General features: G+C 35.6%; 1 protein-coding gene across 3 annotated transcripts in view; it reads right to left on the reverse strand.

Annotated features, from left to right (window-relative positions):
- Nucleotides 1–17,803, reverse strand: part of CNTN5 (contactin 5) — a 1,141,798-nt gene that overhangs the window by 865,143 nt on the left and 258,852 nt on the right. For 2 of the 3 annotated variants that reach the window (XM_070490391.1, XM_070490392.1), the window contains one exon: nt 5,526–5,664. The exons of the other annotated variant lie outside the window; for it this stretch is intronic. The gene's annotated coding sequence lies outside the window, so the exon portion shown is untranslated. The remainder of the gene's footprint in view (nt 1–5,525; nt 5,665–17,803) is intronic. 3 annotated transcript variants of the gene reach the window in all.

Genomic DNA, 17,803 nt, shown 5'->3' on the forward strand with positions numbered 1-17,803 from the left:
TCTATTTTATTCCAGAAGTCTACCTCAGGAGTCTACCCTGTCCAATTAACCCCTATCTTAATTATTTGTGAAGTTACACCAAAATAAAACTAATTAAGGAAAGATTAAGACTTTTTTGAAATAGTCTTCCCATCTATGCACATGATATATCTTTATGTTTTTATGCATTTCTTTAGGTTTTGCTTATATTTGTTATATATGTTTGTATCTGTCTTTTGTTTGTTTGTTTATCTTTGGGCTTCTTCTTTATCTGTCAAGGTTAGGTCAAAAACTAAAAATAAAAATCATGGTATTTCAAGAAGAAAGGAATTTGATTTTAGGTGCTTATAAACTATTAGAAGAGCTGAAGGAACAAACGTCAGGAAAGACCTAAATCTTCAATTAACTGCTAGCTTTCAAAGAGTTAGAAATTGCAAAAATTATAGATAACTGCCAACAATGACCATAGCTTCCAGCACCAAGACATATGATACTAAGAAATGCACCTGGGGGCCACCATAGCTGGAAGGACAATGATAAGATTTCTGCTTCTCTTACACCTTTGAAATCTCATGTTTCTCACTGAGTAGCACCTAAGCCTGAATCTTGCCGGCATGTCTTCTGTGACATGCAGTTATTAAGCCCACAGGCCCCCTAATGTATTGGAGAGGACAAGAATGAGGAAACAGTGCAGAATAGTATATAACCCAGCAGAGTCGGATATAATCACTGTTTTGATTATGAATGGGAGCTTTTTTCTGCATTCTATTTTCTAATAATTTATGACAGATATTTCACTTTTCTGTGTTAATCTTATATTCCACAACAGCTCCAGGATGCAAATATTAATTCTAAGAAAAGGGATCCATATCAATTTTTTTATTCTTGCCCCTCCTCTCTCTTCCTCCTTCCCTCCATCTTTCTCTTTCTTTCCTTACTTTCCTTTTTTCCTTTCTTTCCTTCTTCTCTTCCTTTCTTCCATGCTTTTCTTTCCTGCTTTCCTCTCTCCTTTCCTCCTTCCCTCCCTTTTCCTTTTTCTTCTTCCCTCCTTCTTTCCTTTCATTCTTTCTTTATTTTTTAATCTCAGACTCTCAGGAAAGTTCTGTTCTACTCAGTGGTGAAATAGTACAGTACACATTCTATCACAATAGCCATCATGTTAAACACCTTACAGATACCAAACTCCAAATATATGTGTGAGCGTGTGTGTGTGTGTGTGTGTGTGTGTCTGTGTATGTGTATGTATGTGATTGGACAGACAGATGGACAGATAGATAGATACATACATAGATACATAGATAGATACAGAGAGAGAGAGACAGACAGATAAATAGATAGATAGATTGGTAGATAGACATGTTTAATTTCAACTTCCCACACCTTTGTAAAATGAGACACTATCCGCTTTTTAAAGCTGAAGGAAACTTGAAGTTCATAGCAATTAAGTCCAAGTTTCTACAGCTAACAGATTTACTGCAAAGATTCAATCTTGAGTCTGCCTTATTCCAAAGGCCATAATCTTTCCATTTGTCAAAATCTCTTCAGTACACTCAGCAAACGTGATAGTTTTTAGAGAAAAGTCTATATCTTATTACTCACTTTTCTGTCTGGGATTCACCCTTTATACTAGGCTCAGTACAGAGAATAACTGAATCTCAGACATCTACAGGTAAAGATAGAGCCCTTCATATAAAAATATATGGAAGAGAGTCTTGAGGCATTCTGGTAGCTGAGCATTCAGGCTAAGAGTTTCCATTGTTGGTGTGTAAGCAAGACTGGACAGAAACTTTCTAATATTCAAAAATTGCTCCAGAAAACTGTTTTTGTTTTCCATGCTCAGTCTTCCTCAGCATTTAAAGGTATAGGAAATCATGAAACAGCCTAAATGTCAGTATTTCCTCTGTTTTTATGAATTCTTTACACAATAGAAATATTCAATAAAAGTTATTAATTACAGATCAAGTATCCTCTATGAGGTATTTTGTATCATTCCCATTACTTGAAGTGTTTGAATGTTTACTAGTTGTGAATGCTCTGCATCATCCTAGCAAAAGTCTATGCACTCTAACATCTAAGTACTCTGTTATATTATCACACTGAAATTTATTAGTTTTTTCTCCTTCTTCTTTGAGCAAACTCAGTTTCTTTTCACATCTTTAGAAACTCCAACTTAAGAAATATTCATTCACCAACATGTCCTCTATGAATAAGCTGATAGTGAGGATAATCCCTTGGTAGCCAACTCAAGCCACCCCTGAACTCTACAGCTGGCAGATAGAGATAAATGCTGTCTAAAAATTCATACAACTTCAAATTATACAATATTTCATTCCAACTGATAAATTACTTAAGTTATTCTATTTTTATTCACATATCTGTGTGTTGTATACTTTATATAATATACTTTTCTCACAAAATATTTCACAACCATCTTCCAAAGGACAAAAAATTACAAATGTAAAGTTACATAACTAATTTTTAGGAGAGCAAAATACAGATATTTGAGATGTAAACATCTAAAAAAAATCAATATTTTATTACGGAATAACAATTTTGGAAGGAAGTATTCCTTCCATCTCCCTTCCTGACAATTCGAAATTGTACATCACCATTGGTTTGGACATACAACCCCTGAAGGACTATTGTGGACACTAGTATTGTTAGAATATTCTTTCTAACGTTCAGCCAAAACTATCTCTGTGGAACTTCCCCATTATTTTAAGTTGTAAATTCTGGATGTCACACTGAAAACATGCTAACAAGGATCAGTGCTGTTAACATAAACAATAAATATGTAGCAACTAATGTATGTGAAAAATATTTTTCTCTTTCAAATCTCTATGCAATTTTCAAGACCAGTAAGGAAGAAAATTAAATTTTCCACTTTTGAAACTGAGACAATGTCCCAGTCTATTTTTATCAGCCGTAGTACTCTATCATTGCATACATTGATAGTAAAGAATAGAGGGTTTTTGTTGTTGTTGTTGTTTTAATTAGGTGATAAGAACTCTGCCAATTCTGAAAATCTATAAACATAAAGCCATTCAGGCTCTTCTCTAATGGAATGAAACTCTTTCTCTTGGAACTGAGCCAATGCCTACTAGATAGCCGTGTGTAAGTTATCGAGTGAAACATTTCATTCTCAGAGGCTGAACTCAGGACCTCTTTTAAAATATGTTGCCTCTTATTATGGCAAGAATTTAGTTGATTGTGTCACGATGAAACTGCCAGGGTACCCCTTGAATGTTTTTAGTAGTTCTAGTGACAGATTAGATACAAGTACATGAATGAAATGGGGCTTTATTTAAAGTGACACTGTGAATCCAGTCTCATCAGATTCATCAATCCTAATTCACTTATGTCTTTTAGGAGTGCTCAGTCTGTCTCATTTGTTTCAATTGCTTCCTGTTTTACCAATATGCTTTTCAATTAGTTGAGCAGAGCAATAACAAAAGTGACATAACAAGAGTGAACTATGCTCTGCCAAACTGCTTCCATAGGTTCCCTGTACAGTTAAATAAGCTCCACATCCTCGACTTGAAACCTGAATTTAATAATTGGTTGACAAAAAGTGTCTTCTCAAAAATTAATTAGAATTCTGTTGAACCACTTAAATTTAATGAAATTCAGCTGGTAATTGATAGCATGCACTAGTTCACAGGTGGCAAAGACATTTACTCCATTCTATTCCCATCTGCTGATACATATACCATAAATTTAAACTGCATATCCATCATCCACCTGGAAGTGAGCGTGCAATCCAAAATCCTCTTACCTACAGCTGCTATACTGTGTTCAGTTGTCCTTCTTTGAAAATGTCATCAGCATCATGAATGAACAGTTTCTAACCTTGAAAAATTCAGTTAACATGTCTACATATAACTTTATTCTCAGATATCTCTGGTATTCACAGATATCACAAAAGTAGCAACTTAATACAGAGTTTGATCTGTGAAGGGGCTCCAATGATTAACGGTTGAGGACAAAATGCTTTTTACACGGGAAATAACACCTTCCAAGATGTGTACACATAATTTGTAGATAGAACACAAACTTATTTTACTTTTATTTTGTATGTGTAACCTGTTCTGAGACCACTCTTCCAACAAACAGAACTACGATTTGCCTGAAATATGGCTTAAAAATCTGTCAAATATTAGAATATAGCAATGGATTCAACTTATGGTGAACTCACTATTTTCCATGGTTTGGGGTTTCCCTATCAGAGACTTTCTATCCACTTCCTTATCTTTTCTCTCCTCTTGTTTTATGGTCTTTGGGAAAATGTAAAATTTATGGTTGTTTTCACGACAAAATTAATTTAAGAATATCTGGTGCAGTTATGGCCTTCAATAACAATGACAAACTGGTATGGTCTAATGGGATGAATGAAAGACACTTGAAATGTAAAATTTTCTGCAGCGAATTCCCAGAATTTGAGCGTGACTAGTAGAAAGTAAAATTATACTGGTCAAACTCTTACACTCTCCAACAGAACTGCTCTCAAGTTCACATTTCATCACTTTCCTTCTTTAACTCTAATTTTCAAGTCTGAAAAAACTGAAACCATAGGAAAGGCTGAGGAAAATACTTTACAATATTTTGAATCAATTAACTTGAATTAACCTGACAAATGTGAGGACAGATATACGGCAGACTTGAAATCAGTATGGTATTGTCAATATTTTATAAATGATTAGGAAACAAGGATAAATAATTCCACATTCAAAGTGGATGACCTCCTTGTTGATTATCTGAAACTACATTATAAATATTTTAGTTAAGTAGCACACAGTGGATTTAATTTGAGATAATCTGTTGATGCCCGCTTAGTTGTGAACATAAAACGTGTCATAATGTATTCTAAAATATTTTAATATATTCATTTTAAAGGTCTATCATTAAATTATGCAATGGTCACTGTTACTCAAAATAGATGCAGTGAATATTTAACCATTTCAGTCGTTGTATAAATATATAAGAATATGGAGCAGCTGAGAAAATAGGATAAAAGTCACTTTCATTCAGGTGATTCCCCATAAAGGTGGTGATGGCTCAACCTCTTTCAGCCCGTGACTTCCTGCTTACAGAATTTAGGCACTATCTTCAAACTCAAGCCATCAAAAAGCAGAAAATCCATCCATTAGCACACAGTACGGTGTTTGAGGAAGCTGCCACGAAACAGGAGACTACATCAGGGGTTATTTCTCTTATTGTTTTCAGCAATTTAACACAATCTACACATACTTTCCAGACTCATATTAAACTAAAAATTTAATAAAGACAAAATAGTTTACTATTTTCCACATTAGTATTGTTTTCAAAAAATTTATAGTGTTTTTGTTTACTGACAAAAATCAAAATCAAGGGTTACTTTCAATTTAAATATAAAACACTTATTTATTTTGAGTGTATAAAATATTAAGCTTTAACATATTGAGCTATTGTTAAGGAGATCTATAAATGATATCCATAAGTTTTACGGGGTTTTTTCCCCTCAATATCCCTTTCAATTTTAAAGGCAGGTTAATAAAAGAAGAATGTACCTGTTTTCTGAAAACAGGGTCCAAACTATGAACTTCAAAAGGGAACTGGTTTCTGCAAAGATATCCTTTTGTAGTAGTCATGCAAAAATGATGCTTAGTAGATCCTTAATTGCAGTAAATGGGACTCCTTTAAGGTCACCTGTTAAGAAAGGATATATACTATTGTGATTACAAATGACCTTTCTTTCAATTTTCCATTGTTTGATTAAAACCTACTTTGCTTATTAAATACTTTATAATAAGGCTCTATTTAGTTATACAGGAAATTAGTATGCTGTTTACCCATCTCAATACACACTTATAACACTTCTAATTAAATATATTTATTTAGTTGTTGCTTTTTTACATTTAATCTTTCCTTTGTAATTTATATTTAATAATAAACACAAAAAAATATCACTAACTAAATTTTCATGAACTTCAAGCTTAAAACATTTAACACATCACTCAGACAGAAAATCAACAGGGAAGCATTGGATTTAGGCTACACATTAGAGCAGATGGGATTAACAGATATTATAGAACATTCTAGCCAATAGCAGCAGAATACACATTATTTTCATGGACACGTGAAACATTTTCCAGGAGAGGAATTTGTTAGGCAACAAAACAAGTCATAATAAAGTTAAGAAGATTGAAATCACATAAAATATCTTTTCTGACCATAACGGTATGAAGCTAGAAATCACTAACAAGAATAAAATTGGAAAATTCACAAATATGTGGAGATTATACAACTCGTTCTTGAACAATCAATGGGTCAAAGAAGAAAACAAAAGAGAAACCAAAAAAATACCTTAAGACAAATCAAAATGGAAATACAACATACCAAAACTTATGTAATGCAGCAAAAACAGTTCTAAGAGAGAAGTGCATAGCAAAATATGCCTACACTAATAAACAAGAAAAAAGATCTCAAATAAATAACCTAACTTTACAACTCAAGGAACAAGGAAAAGAAGAACAAAGTCCCAAATTCGTAGAAGTAAAGAAATAACAAAAATGAGAGCGGAATTAAATGAAATAGAGACTAAAAAGACAGTAGAAAAAAACAATGAAACTCAGGTCTGTTTTATTGAAAAGATAAATGAAGCAGACAAAACTTTAGCTAAACTTACCAAGAAAAAAAGAGAGAATGCAAATAAATAAAATTAGAAAGGAAAGAGGAGACATTACAACTGATACTACACAAGTACCAAGGATAATAAGTGACTATTATGAACAATTATACACCAACAAATTGGACAAGCTAGAGTGAAATAGGTAAATTCATAAAACATACAACTTACCAAGAAGAAATAGAAAATATGAACAGACAAATTTCTAGTAAAAGCACTGAATCAGTAATCAAAAACCTCTCAACACAAAAAAGTCTAGAACCAAATGGCTTCACCAGTGAATTTTAGTGAACATTTAACGAATTTATACCAATCTCTTTCAAACTATTCCAAAAAATAGAAGAGGAAGGAATACTTCGAACCTATTTTGTGAGGACAGCATTACCCTGATACCAAAACCGGACAAGAACAGTACAAGAAAAGAAAATTACAGGCCAATACTCCTAATGAACATAGATGCAAAAATCATCAACAAAATGTTGACAAACAGAATTCAACAATACATTCAAAGGATCATACACCATGACCAAGTGAGAATTATTCCAGGGATACAAGGATGGTTCAACATCCACAAATCAATCAATGTGATACACCATGTTAACAAAATGAAGGACAAAAGTCATATGATCTTCTGAATAGATTCAGAAAAACCACTTGAAAAAACTGAACATTTATTCATGATAAACACTCTCAACAGACTGGGTATAAGAGGGAATGTGCCTCAACATCATAAGGGTCATATATGACAAACCCACAGCTAACATTATACTCAATGGTGAAAAACTGAAAGCTTTTCCTCTAAGATAAGGAACAAATAAGGATGCTCACTCTTGCCATATTTATTCAATGTAGTACTGGAAGTCCTAGCTAGAGCAATTACACAAGAGAAAGAAATAAAATGCATCCAAATCAGAAAGAAAGAAGTAAAAGTGTCTCTATTTGTAGATGACATGATTTTATATACAGAAAACCCTAAAGATTCTACCAAAAAACTGTCAGAACTAATCAACAAATCCAGTGCATTTGCAAGATAAAAAAATCAATATGTAAAAATCACTTGCATTTCTATACACTAGTAACAAATTATCAGAAAGAGAAATTAAAAAACAATCCCATTTTGTAGTTTCATCAAAAGAATAAAGAACCTAAGAATAAATTTAACCAAGGAAGTGAACGATCTGTACACTGAAAACTATAAGATATTGATTAATGAAATTGAAGAAAACGCAAACAAAGAGAAAGATATTCCATATTCGTGGGTTGGAAGAACTAATATTGTTAAAATGTCAATACTACCAATAGCAATCTACAGATTCAATGCAATCTCTATCAAAATTCCAATGGAATTTTTCACAGAAATAGAATAGATAATCCTAAAATTTCCATGGAACCAGAAAAACTCTGAATAGCCAAATCAATCTTGAGAAAAAAGAACAAAGAGGGAAGCATCACACTTCTTGATTTCATATCTATATTACTATATTACGTAGCTACAGTAATCAAAACGGTAGGGTATTGGCATAAACACAGACACATAGATCAATGGGACAGAATAGAGACCCCAGAAATAAACCAATGCAAATATGGTCAATTAACTTATGACAAAGTACCCAAGAATATACAATGGGAAAGGACAGTGTCTTCAATAAATGGTGTTGGGAAAACACAGCCACATGCAAAGAATAGAACTTGACCACTATCTTGTACCATACACAAAAATTAACTCAAATCAATTAAATACTTGAAGGGAAGACGTGAAACCATAAAACTCCTTTATGAAAACACAGGCAGTAAGCTCCTGGACATAAGTCTCAGAGATGATTTTTTGAATCTGACACCAAAAGCAAAAGCAACAAAGCAAAAATAAATAAGTGGGACTACATCATACTAAAAAGCTTCTGCACAACAAAGGAAATCATCAACAAAAAGAAAAGGCAACATACTGAATGGGAGAAAATATTTGCACATCATCTATCTGATAAGGGACTAATATCCAAAATATATAAAGAACTCATACAACTCAACAGCAAAAAACCAAACAATCCAATTAAAAAATGGGCAGAAGATCCGAATAGACATTTTTTTCAAAGACATACAAATGGCCAATAGGTACATGAAAAGGTACTCAACCTCATTAATCATCAGGGAAATGCAAATCAAAACCACAATATGAGATATCACTGGGAGCCGGCCCCATGGCCAGGTTGTTAAGTTCACATGCTCTGCTTTGGCAGCCTAGGTTTCGCTGGTTCAGATCCTGGGCACAGACCTATACATCACTCATCAAACCATGCTGTGGTGGCATCCCACACAGAAGAACTAGAATGACTTACAATTAGGATATACAACTATGTGTTGGGGCTTTGGGGAGAAAAAAGAAGAGACAAAGAGATGTTAGCTCAGGGCCAATCTTTCTCACCCAAAAGAGATATCATCTCATACCTGTTAGAGCAGCTATTATCAAAAAGAAAAGAAATAACAAGTGTTAGCAAGGATGTGGAGAAAAGGGAACCTTTGGTGCACTGTTGGTGGGAATGAAAATTGGTGCAGCAACTATGGAAAACAATATGGAAGTTACTCAAAAGATTAAAAATGGAACTACCATATGATCCAGCAATTCCTCTTCTGGATATTTATCTGAAGAAAATGAAAACATTAACTTGAAAATATATATGCACCCCCATGTTCACTGAAGCATTATTTGCAATAGCCAAGATATGGAAACAACCTAAATATCCATCAATGGATGAATAGATAAAAAATGTGTGGTATATAAATACAGTAGAATATTATTCAGCCATAAGAAAGGAAAACATTTTGTCATTCACGATGACATAGAGGGACCTTGAGGGCATTATGCTAAGTGAAGTAAGTCAGAGAAAGATAAATACCATATGATATCTCTTATATGTGGAACATATATTTAAAAAAACAAGCTTATAAGGAAGTAGCTGGGAGATGGGAGAAGTAAGTGAAGAAGATCAAAAGGTAAAAGTAAAAATGAACAAATAAATACAATGCATACTGAACAACACCAGAGCATAGTTTACTGTTGTCTAATAATTTGTGACCATCTCCTACAATAATAAATAAATAAACAAATAAATAAATAAATAAATAATAAATAAATTGAATATGTTCTGCTATTCAAACTGAGGAGGTCATAAAATGGATAATGCCATTATCCTTGTTGTTTTGTCATCAAGAAGTTCTATTTTTAAATTTCAAACAATCTACTCCCTTCTATACTCAAAACACACACCATCACTTAAAATAGGTGTATTCTAAAAATGGAAATGTTATACAAAATGACTATTGAATTAAAAAGTGAACAGTGATACTTGGGATAAGCTAGAATTTATTTTTCAGAAGTGATCTTTTACGAAAATAATAAAGGATCTTTGGAGTTAGTGACTAGAATTATAGTAGTGAAATTAAAAACAATACAGAAGGAAAATAATATGAGGCATATGCCACCACATTTATTCACACAATAACTCTATCCTTGGGAAAGTGAATGTAGTAGGTTGCTTGAAAAAAACAAATACCAAAAGTCGTGATGCATAATATCAATGTAGAGCTTTGATGCCTCACTGATTCTCAACTGGCTTATTAAAAGGGTTTGTGATAAAATACATACATACATACATACATAAAAGTAGCTGAGCTCTAGAAAAGTTGAATTCTCCAACCTAATAAGTCTGTTACCCCAGGGTCAGTGCCTTAATTGAAAAGGTGTGTGATACTGAGACTTGTATAAGCAACATCTGGCTAAAATACTCCAAAATCTTAAATTCCGTATACTCTCTGGGCCTCCCAATGTGGTCCACTCCTCCTGGTAAAGGTGTAGATAGTGCATCCAAGATCAAACATGATCAGAATCAGAGAGGGGTAAGTGAATTGGATCAGTAGATCCCAACATCATGTGTCTACTTGTGCACCACCTTTCCTGAAAAGTATGTCTGTTGATTCTCTGCAATGTCATGCAAGGTCTGTGTCAGTGAAAGTAGCCCTGACTTCCATGTCACCCACCACTGTTTCAGTAGTACCTCTCCCTTAGCTTATTCCTGTACCTTCTGTGGCCAGGTGACCATGATAGAAAAAGGCAAAGCTTGGGTCAGGGATAGGTGTGCACTATATGTGTGTGTATCTTGAAAATGAGCACTATATTAGGATAGGCTAACTCTTAAGGATATCTGCTAAGGGGAATTCTTTCAAGGGACAATGAATCTAGTCAACCAATTTTTGTCAAAAGAGAAATATTCCGAAGTAAGAATATAGAAAAGGACAGTAGACAGTGGCAAACACGTTGGCTCATTGGGCAGGGGATGGAAGGAAAAAGATTGGAAGACTAGTGTTATGTGCTGAACTGTGTCCCTCCAAAATTTATATGTTGAAGCCCTACCTCCCAGAATCTCAGAATGTAACCATATTTGGAGATAAGGTCTTAAAGTGGTGATTAAGTTAAAGTGAGGTCTTTAGGTAGGTACTAACCCTATGTGACTGGTGTGCTTATGAGAAGAGGAAATTTGGACACACAAAGAGACACCAGAAACAATCACCGACAGAGTGAAGACAGAGAGAAGGCTGTCATCTGCAAGCCAAGGAGAGAGGCTGCAAAAGAAATCAAACCTGGCAATACTTTGGTTTTGGACTTCTAGCCTCCAGAATTGTGAGAAAATAAATGTCTGTTGTTTAAGTCAACCAGCATATGGTATTTTGTCATGGCAGTTCTAGAAAACTATTACATCTGGGGACAAGGAGATCTGGAGTATAGACACATAGGGTTTACATATGGGGCTGGGCACTTTCTGTCATGCACTAACGAAGAGACACAAAACAAACCAAAACACAGAATGATTTGGCAAACTAACAAAACCAGTCCCTGTCAGTAGCCATTCTAGTATTACCATGTGGACTCATGAATAGAGTGGCCTTCTTGGCACGGAGAGAGGTCAGGCATGGGCCCAACAACATGGGAGCCCCCTCAATAAAGCTGATCCAACTACTACCACCACAGAATACCCAACCTGCCAGCAATGGAGACCTACGCTGAGCCCATTCCCTGCCTTCCACCAATACAGTCATATCCCACAAGGACTTCAATTAGCCGCTTGGTGGCAGGTTGAATACATTGGCATCAACACATTTTAAGTACAGGTTTCTCTTTTCTTGCCCACAGGTCTTCAGTCGTCACCACTCTCAAAGAAGTTACCAAGTGTTTGACCCACTGACACAGACCTTGAATAACATTGCATAGGACATAGGGATACACTTAACACAGAGGAGGTATGTCAATGGACACAGGGACATGGGATTCTCTGGTTTGATCACATGCCTCACTATGCAGCAGCTCAATGGGATTTTTCTTTTCTTTTTTTGTGAGGAAGATTGGCTCTGAGCTTACATCTGCTGCCAATCTTCCTCTTTTTGCTTGAAGAAGATTGTTGCTGAGCTAATATCTGTGACTATCTTCCTCTATTTTGTATGTGGGACACCACCGCAGCATGGCTTGATGAGCAGTGTGTCAGTCTGCACCCACATTCTGAACTCACGAACCCCAGGCCACCAAAGCAGAGTGCATGAACTTAACCACTAGGCTACTGAGTCAGCCCCTCAATGAGATTTTTCTTAACAGTATTTAAATACATTTGTCTCCTCCATCTTAAAAAAATATACATATATACTCTTTATTAGTCAATGCTTTCCAGAGAAATAGAACCAGTAGAATATATATATTTACTACAAGTAATTGGCTTGATTATGGAGGATGACAAATCCCGAAATCTGGAGTCGGCAAGCTGGAGACCCAGGAGAGCTGGTGGTATAATTCCAGTCTGATTCTGGAGGCCCGAGAACTGGGAGAACCAATGGTATAGCAATGGTATACTTCCAGTCTAAAGGCTGGCAGGCTCGAGACCCACAAAGAGCCAATGTTTTCATTTAAGTCTGAAGGCAGGAAAAAAGTGATGTCCCAACTTGAAGGCAGTTAGGAAGGAGGAATTCCCTATTACTCACAAGAAAGTCAGTCTTTTTTTCTATTTAGGCCTTCAATGGATTGGATGGGGCTCACCTGCATTAGAGAGGGCTATCTGCTTTACTGTGCCTATGGATTCAAATGCTAATCTCATTCAGAAACACTCTCACAGATAGACCCAGAATAACTTTTGACTAAATGTCTGGACATCCCTTGGCCCAGTCAAGTTGACCCATAAAACTAAGCATTACACTTTTGTCCTATTTCACTCTTGCACAGCACAACCACATTCCTCAAAAGAGATAGGTATACTTACTGTCTTCATTTTCACACCTCACATTCATTCCTTTTTCCATTGATATCTACGTTCATTCTCAATATTTAGTTTTTCTTTCTTGAACCTTAGCAGAATCATATTCCTCTATAAGGCTCTTAAGTATGGGATTCATCAAAGCGTGATGTCGGCCTTCTGTAATTCCTCCTCTGTAATCTCTTCCTAGGCAATCCACGACTTCAACATACCACTGACACACAAACAACTTTCAAATGTATTCATCTTTTTTCCTGTGGATTTCTCAGTCATGAAAAAATTAGCATGTCTAAAATTGAAAACAGGAAATTTATCTGCTTCCCTTCATCAAGACACTCAACAATAGTAACAATAACCATATTATCTCCCAGTGTTCTCAATCTCAGTGAATGATTCCACCATCTTCCCAGCTGCAAAAGCCACAGATCTTAAGGGCATCTCTGACATCTCATTCCTCACCCATGAAATCAATTATTCAGCAAATTGCGTTTATTTGATCCCTAGGTATGTTTCAGATCTGTGTCTTCTCCATTTCCATTATCACTCGTTTAAATGAGCTTATTTTCTGCATTTGCCATTGACTTGGTCTCCTTACATTCCACTTTTGACCTACTTTAAAATGTTCTTCATGCTGTAGCCAAACTGCAGGAGGAGGTGACTTCCAGGCTTAAATAAACAGAACTGAATCCGCCATGGATGCCCATAGTTGTGGTCGGGGACATCAGTTGAGTCATGGGGTTAGAGATCTCGTTTGCTACATTAAGGAACGTAGACTTGTTTTCCAAGTTGTTGTGAGAATTAAAAGCAGTGCATTGAATAAATACCAATGATATCACTAGTTTGCATACTTATATACATATTAAATATCGTAGTTTACAAAACAGTTTCAAATATATTAGACTATGTAAGATTCAGTCTGGTTTTACTAAGGTCAAAACAGATTTTTTCAGAGACCCCATAGCACACAGACAGTTACAGAGTGAGTAACCATCAGAATCCAGAAGAACAGAGTCCAATCCACTTTTTCTATAAACAGGATATAAAATTCTATCATTTCTAAATGACTTATTAATCTAATATTGTGTAGAAGACTGCTTGAATATTCAATTAATGCAAAGTATTCTTATTTGTCTTTTCAAGGGTATTTAAAACCTTAACTTTTAATGTAAGTGTTGATTATATTGTAGTCAACCATTTATGATATTCAGTCAATTTTTAATGATACCAGGTGGATCATCCTAATTCCAGATTAACTACGTCCCACTGACACGATTTCTTCCCCACCCTGCTGCCACCTGTCTGGTACCAAACCCGCTCAGCTGTGGAAACTGACAGCTGGTTCTTCAGGAGGGAATGGAGGGAGCAGGAGTCAGGTGAAAATGACTCATTAGCAATGAAATGGAAAAAATGTGCAGACTTCCCTGCAGACATTTTGCATGATGCATAGTTCTTTTTTCCAAGGCTTATCTCTCTCTCTGATTGCCCAATGGAGAGTTAATTGCCAAAAAAAAAAAGAATGCATTTAATTCTCAAAAGCTTTTGAAATTACTCTGATGTGATGCCATCATATTTAATCAATTTATTTACATTTCCTCAACGCCAGTCAAGGCTTCCATTTGACATGAATCACAGCATAAGTGCCAAAAGAAAAATACTCTATTTTGGCTTTCCGAGCATGTCCAGGGATATTGCATTAGAAAGAAGCCTGGAATTGGGAGATGGCATGCTGAATTCCAGTCACTCATTAGCTACACAAAATCATATAGTTTTCTTAACCTCTGGACATCAGGTTGCACACGAAGAAAACAGAATTTAATGGGCACAGTGATTGAATAATGCTTAATTATACATTTTTCTATTCATTTCCTGTTTCCTTTAGCTTTATTTAATTAAATTTATTAACAGATTATTTATCTCTCTCAAGTACCTCTCTTATATTTGTGAATTTTTATACTGTTTAAGGATCTTTTCATTGTGTATATGGATATTTGGAACATAAATAAAAAGTTTTATACTCAAATTTTCAAATACGGAGTATTCAGGAAAGTGCAAAGAGACAAAACTCAGTTATCATGAAATTAAAAATAAACTTTTACAAAAACTTATCATATACTATAAACTATTAGTGATTGAAACATTTATAGGAAGTTTTCTAATAGTAAATTAATTGTCATAGAATGTCTAGTAAATGCTCTTCCTACAATGGAAAGGTAATTATGTTTAGCTAAAGAATTTTTCCCATTTCTATGACTAAAATGGTAGTAATACTACAATGATAAGAAAGAAGCTTAATATACACAAAAAGAGCTATCAGTGCATTGTGGCTCCCTGATAGTAAATAGTAGTGTATGGCTTTTAGGACCTTGGTTCTCGAAAGTATGTCCAAATGTTAGTGACATGCTGATGTGCCAAGAATAACTCTGAATACATCAAGACAGACTGGCAGAGTTCCAGAAATAAACTTTTCTAAAACCACATCTCACCTTTTATCATTTGAACTCCTTTCTCACATATGTGCACTTGTCATCTGACCTTCCTCATTTCCTGACAGGCTGAAGCTCTGCCATTAGTAGCAGGTACTAGAAGTCATACTGTTACATCTGTCACTCTTAGTTAAGAATACCATCCAACTTAAGGATAACTAGAATTTTTCTCTTTTAGTCCTTTTTGGCTTCCTCAGTGAGGGGTCAAAAGGGCTGCCGATAGCAAATAGCAGAGTGCAGGACTGGTTGTCGAAATATTTCATTCCATAAAACCATGAACTCCCAGACCAACCTTGTTAGTGACATTTGTCACACATTTACCACACATGTCTTCTATCTCGAAAAACTCTTATCTCCCCTGAGTCTAATGTCATGGAACAAAACTGCTTTTCAGACACCACAGCAAAACTCTTCACAAAGAAGAGAGCAGGCTGAAGTCAGTTTTTATAGACTTTATTCTCTTAGGGTGCTGAGAATCTGTGAGAGCCCCTAAAGCTGAAAAAGGTCTTTCCTGCCTTTCTACCACAGGCACTGCAGCTGTTAGCACTTCTGGTGCTAAGGTACAAATGTCACAAAGGTACTGTCAGTGAAGTAACACCCATGAAAAACCGCCTGGCAGTCTGGCTGGCTGCCAGTGCCCGTAATCATCTCCTTATGCACTGCTTGGAGCTGGACTTCTGTGATCACCGTTCTCTCCAATTGCTCTTAATTGAAGCAGAGGGATTTGCTTCACATCAACGGAATAAAAGGGTATTTTTTGACTCTGTCTCAAAGTGCAATTTTAAAATTGAAGACTAACTGAGGTGCTGAGAATATTATGGTTCAGCTTTGTCATTCACAAACATGTGTCACAGGAGGATGGCTTGAATTAAAATTTGCTCCCCAATTCCCCACCCCAAGTCTTCACTGGAGAAGAGCGTACATTTGAAAACATCTTCAAATAGATGAGAGATATACAACATCTAAATGTTTATTTTGAGAACTGTATGAGTTCTAATCAGAGAAAATTGCCCAGATATATGTAGAAATGATTATCAATGAAGTGATTTCTCACTCTTTAAGAAATTCAAAAATTCACTGCAAAAATTTATCAAGAATTTGATTATATCTTGTCTGTCCTAAAACTCCCTGATGTGATTTTGGTGCAATGCCACGACAGCTGAGGGGCCGTAGGAAGATGCCTTTCTCCAGGAAGGGGACTCTGGGGATTTGAATATCGACAAACTCCTTGACATCATCAATTACTGTCTGATTTGCAGTTATCATCAGCTGTAATCTTGGATATGGTAATTTACTAACCTATTTGTCAGCATCTACAGAAGGATGCCCTTGGCCTTGGAGGAAAGCTTGTGGATACTTTTTCTCGGGACATCTGCCACCAGAGCACATAATCAGAAAACAGGAATGGCCCCTCTAGAGAAAAACGGCAAATCTTCCCTTTATCCTAATCAAAAGGACAAATCTCACAGGCATGACTTTCCCAAGTCCAGATATCATATTTACACATATATGTACACACATTCCTATAAGGCACACCAATTCATTTACTTCTCTATCATTTGTATCATTCCATCAAAACTGCTTTGCTAAGGTTACAGCAGTCTTCTGATTAAAAGAAATCATTAACTAAAAAACCACCAGCTTGCAGTATATGTTCAATCAGCACAATCCCCTTCGCTAATTATCAACATCAGTGGGATATTTCTCAGATTTATCTTCCAAACCTCTGAGTGTCTAATCAACATATCCATACAGATATCTTATAGGCTCTCAACCTTATTATTTTCACTTCACCCCATAACTTTTACGTTTTCAGTACTACCTATTTTTCCTATGGCTTTTTCATCCAGGCAGTTCCCCGGCAAAAGCACAATGAAACAAAATAGAAAGCATCATTTTCCTTGATGTTTATTTTTTTATCCCAAGTATTCTCATCTAAAAATTTAACATATTCTGCTGTTATAACTCAGAAGTAGATGCCAAATCTGGACCCTGTTTTCCATCTTCAGTACCAAATTTCAGCCTGAGGCTTTTCTCACTTGGGCAATAGCAGTGGCCTCCTAACAGTTTTTCCTGTCCTTCTTTCTCCCACTATCTCGATTTGTCCTCTCCTTTAACCTATAACCTGTTTGCTTCCTTACAAACAAGCCTACAGCGCCACACTTCTGAACAGAGGTGTTTGTAGGCTTCCCTTTGCCAAAAAATAACGTTCAGAAACCATAGCCTGAGGCTATTTACAATCTATTCTTTTCCAATTTCATTATCTGATAGTCTCCCTGTGCTCACCAAACTACTCACTAGACCAAATGCTTTCCTTCTTCCATGACGTAAAGTGTACTCTACACTCTGCCTGGAATAGACATCAACATCTTCCCCACCCTTTACTACCT

Source organism: Equus asinus, chromosome 20, assembly GCF_041296235.1.
Source record: "Equus asinus isolate D_3611 breed Donkey chromosome 20, EquAss-T2T_v2, whole genome shotgun sequence".
Taxonomy (NCBI): Eukaryota; Metazoa; Chordata; class Mammalia; order Perissodactyla; family Equidae; genus Equus; species Equus asinus.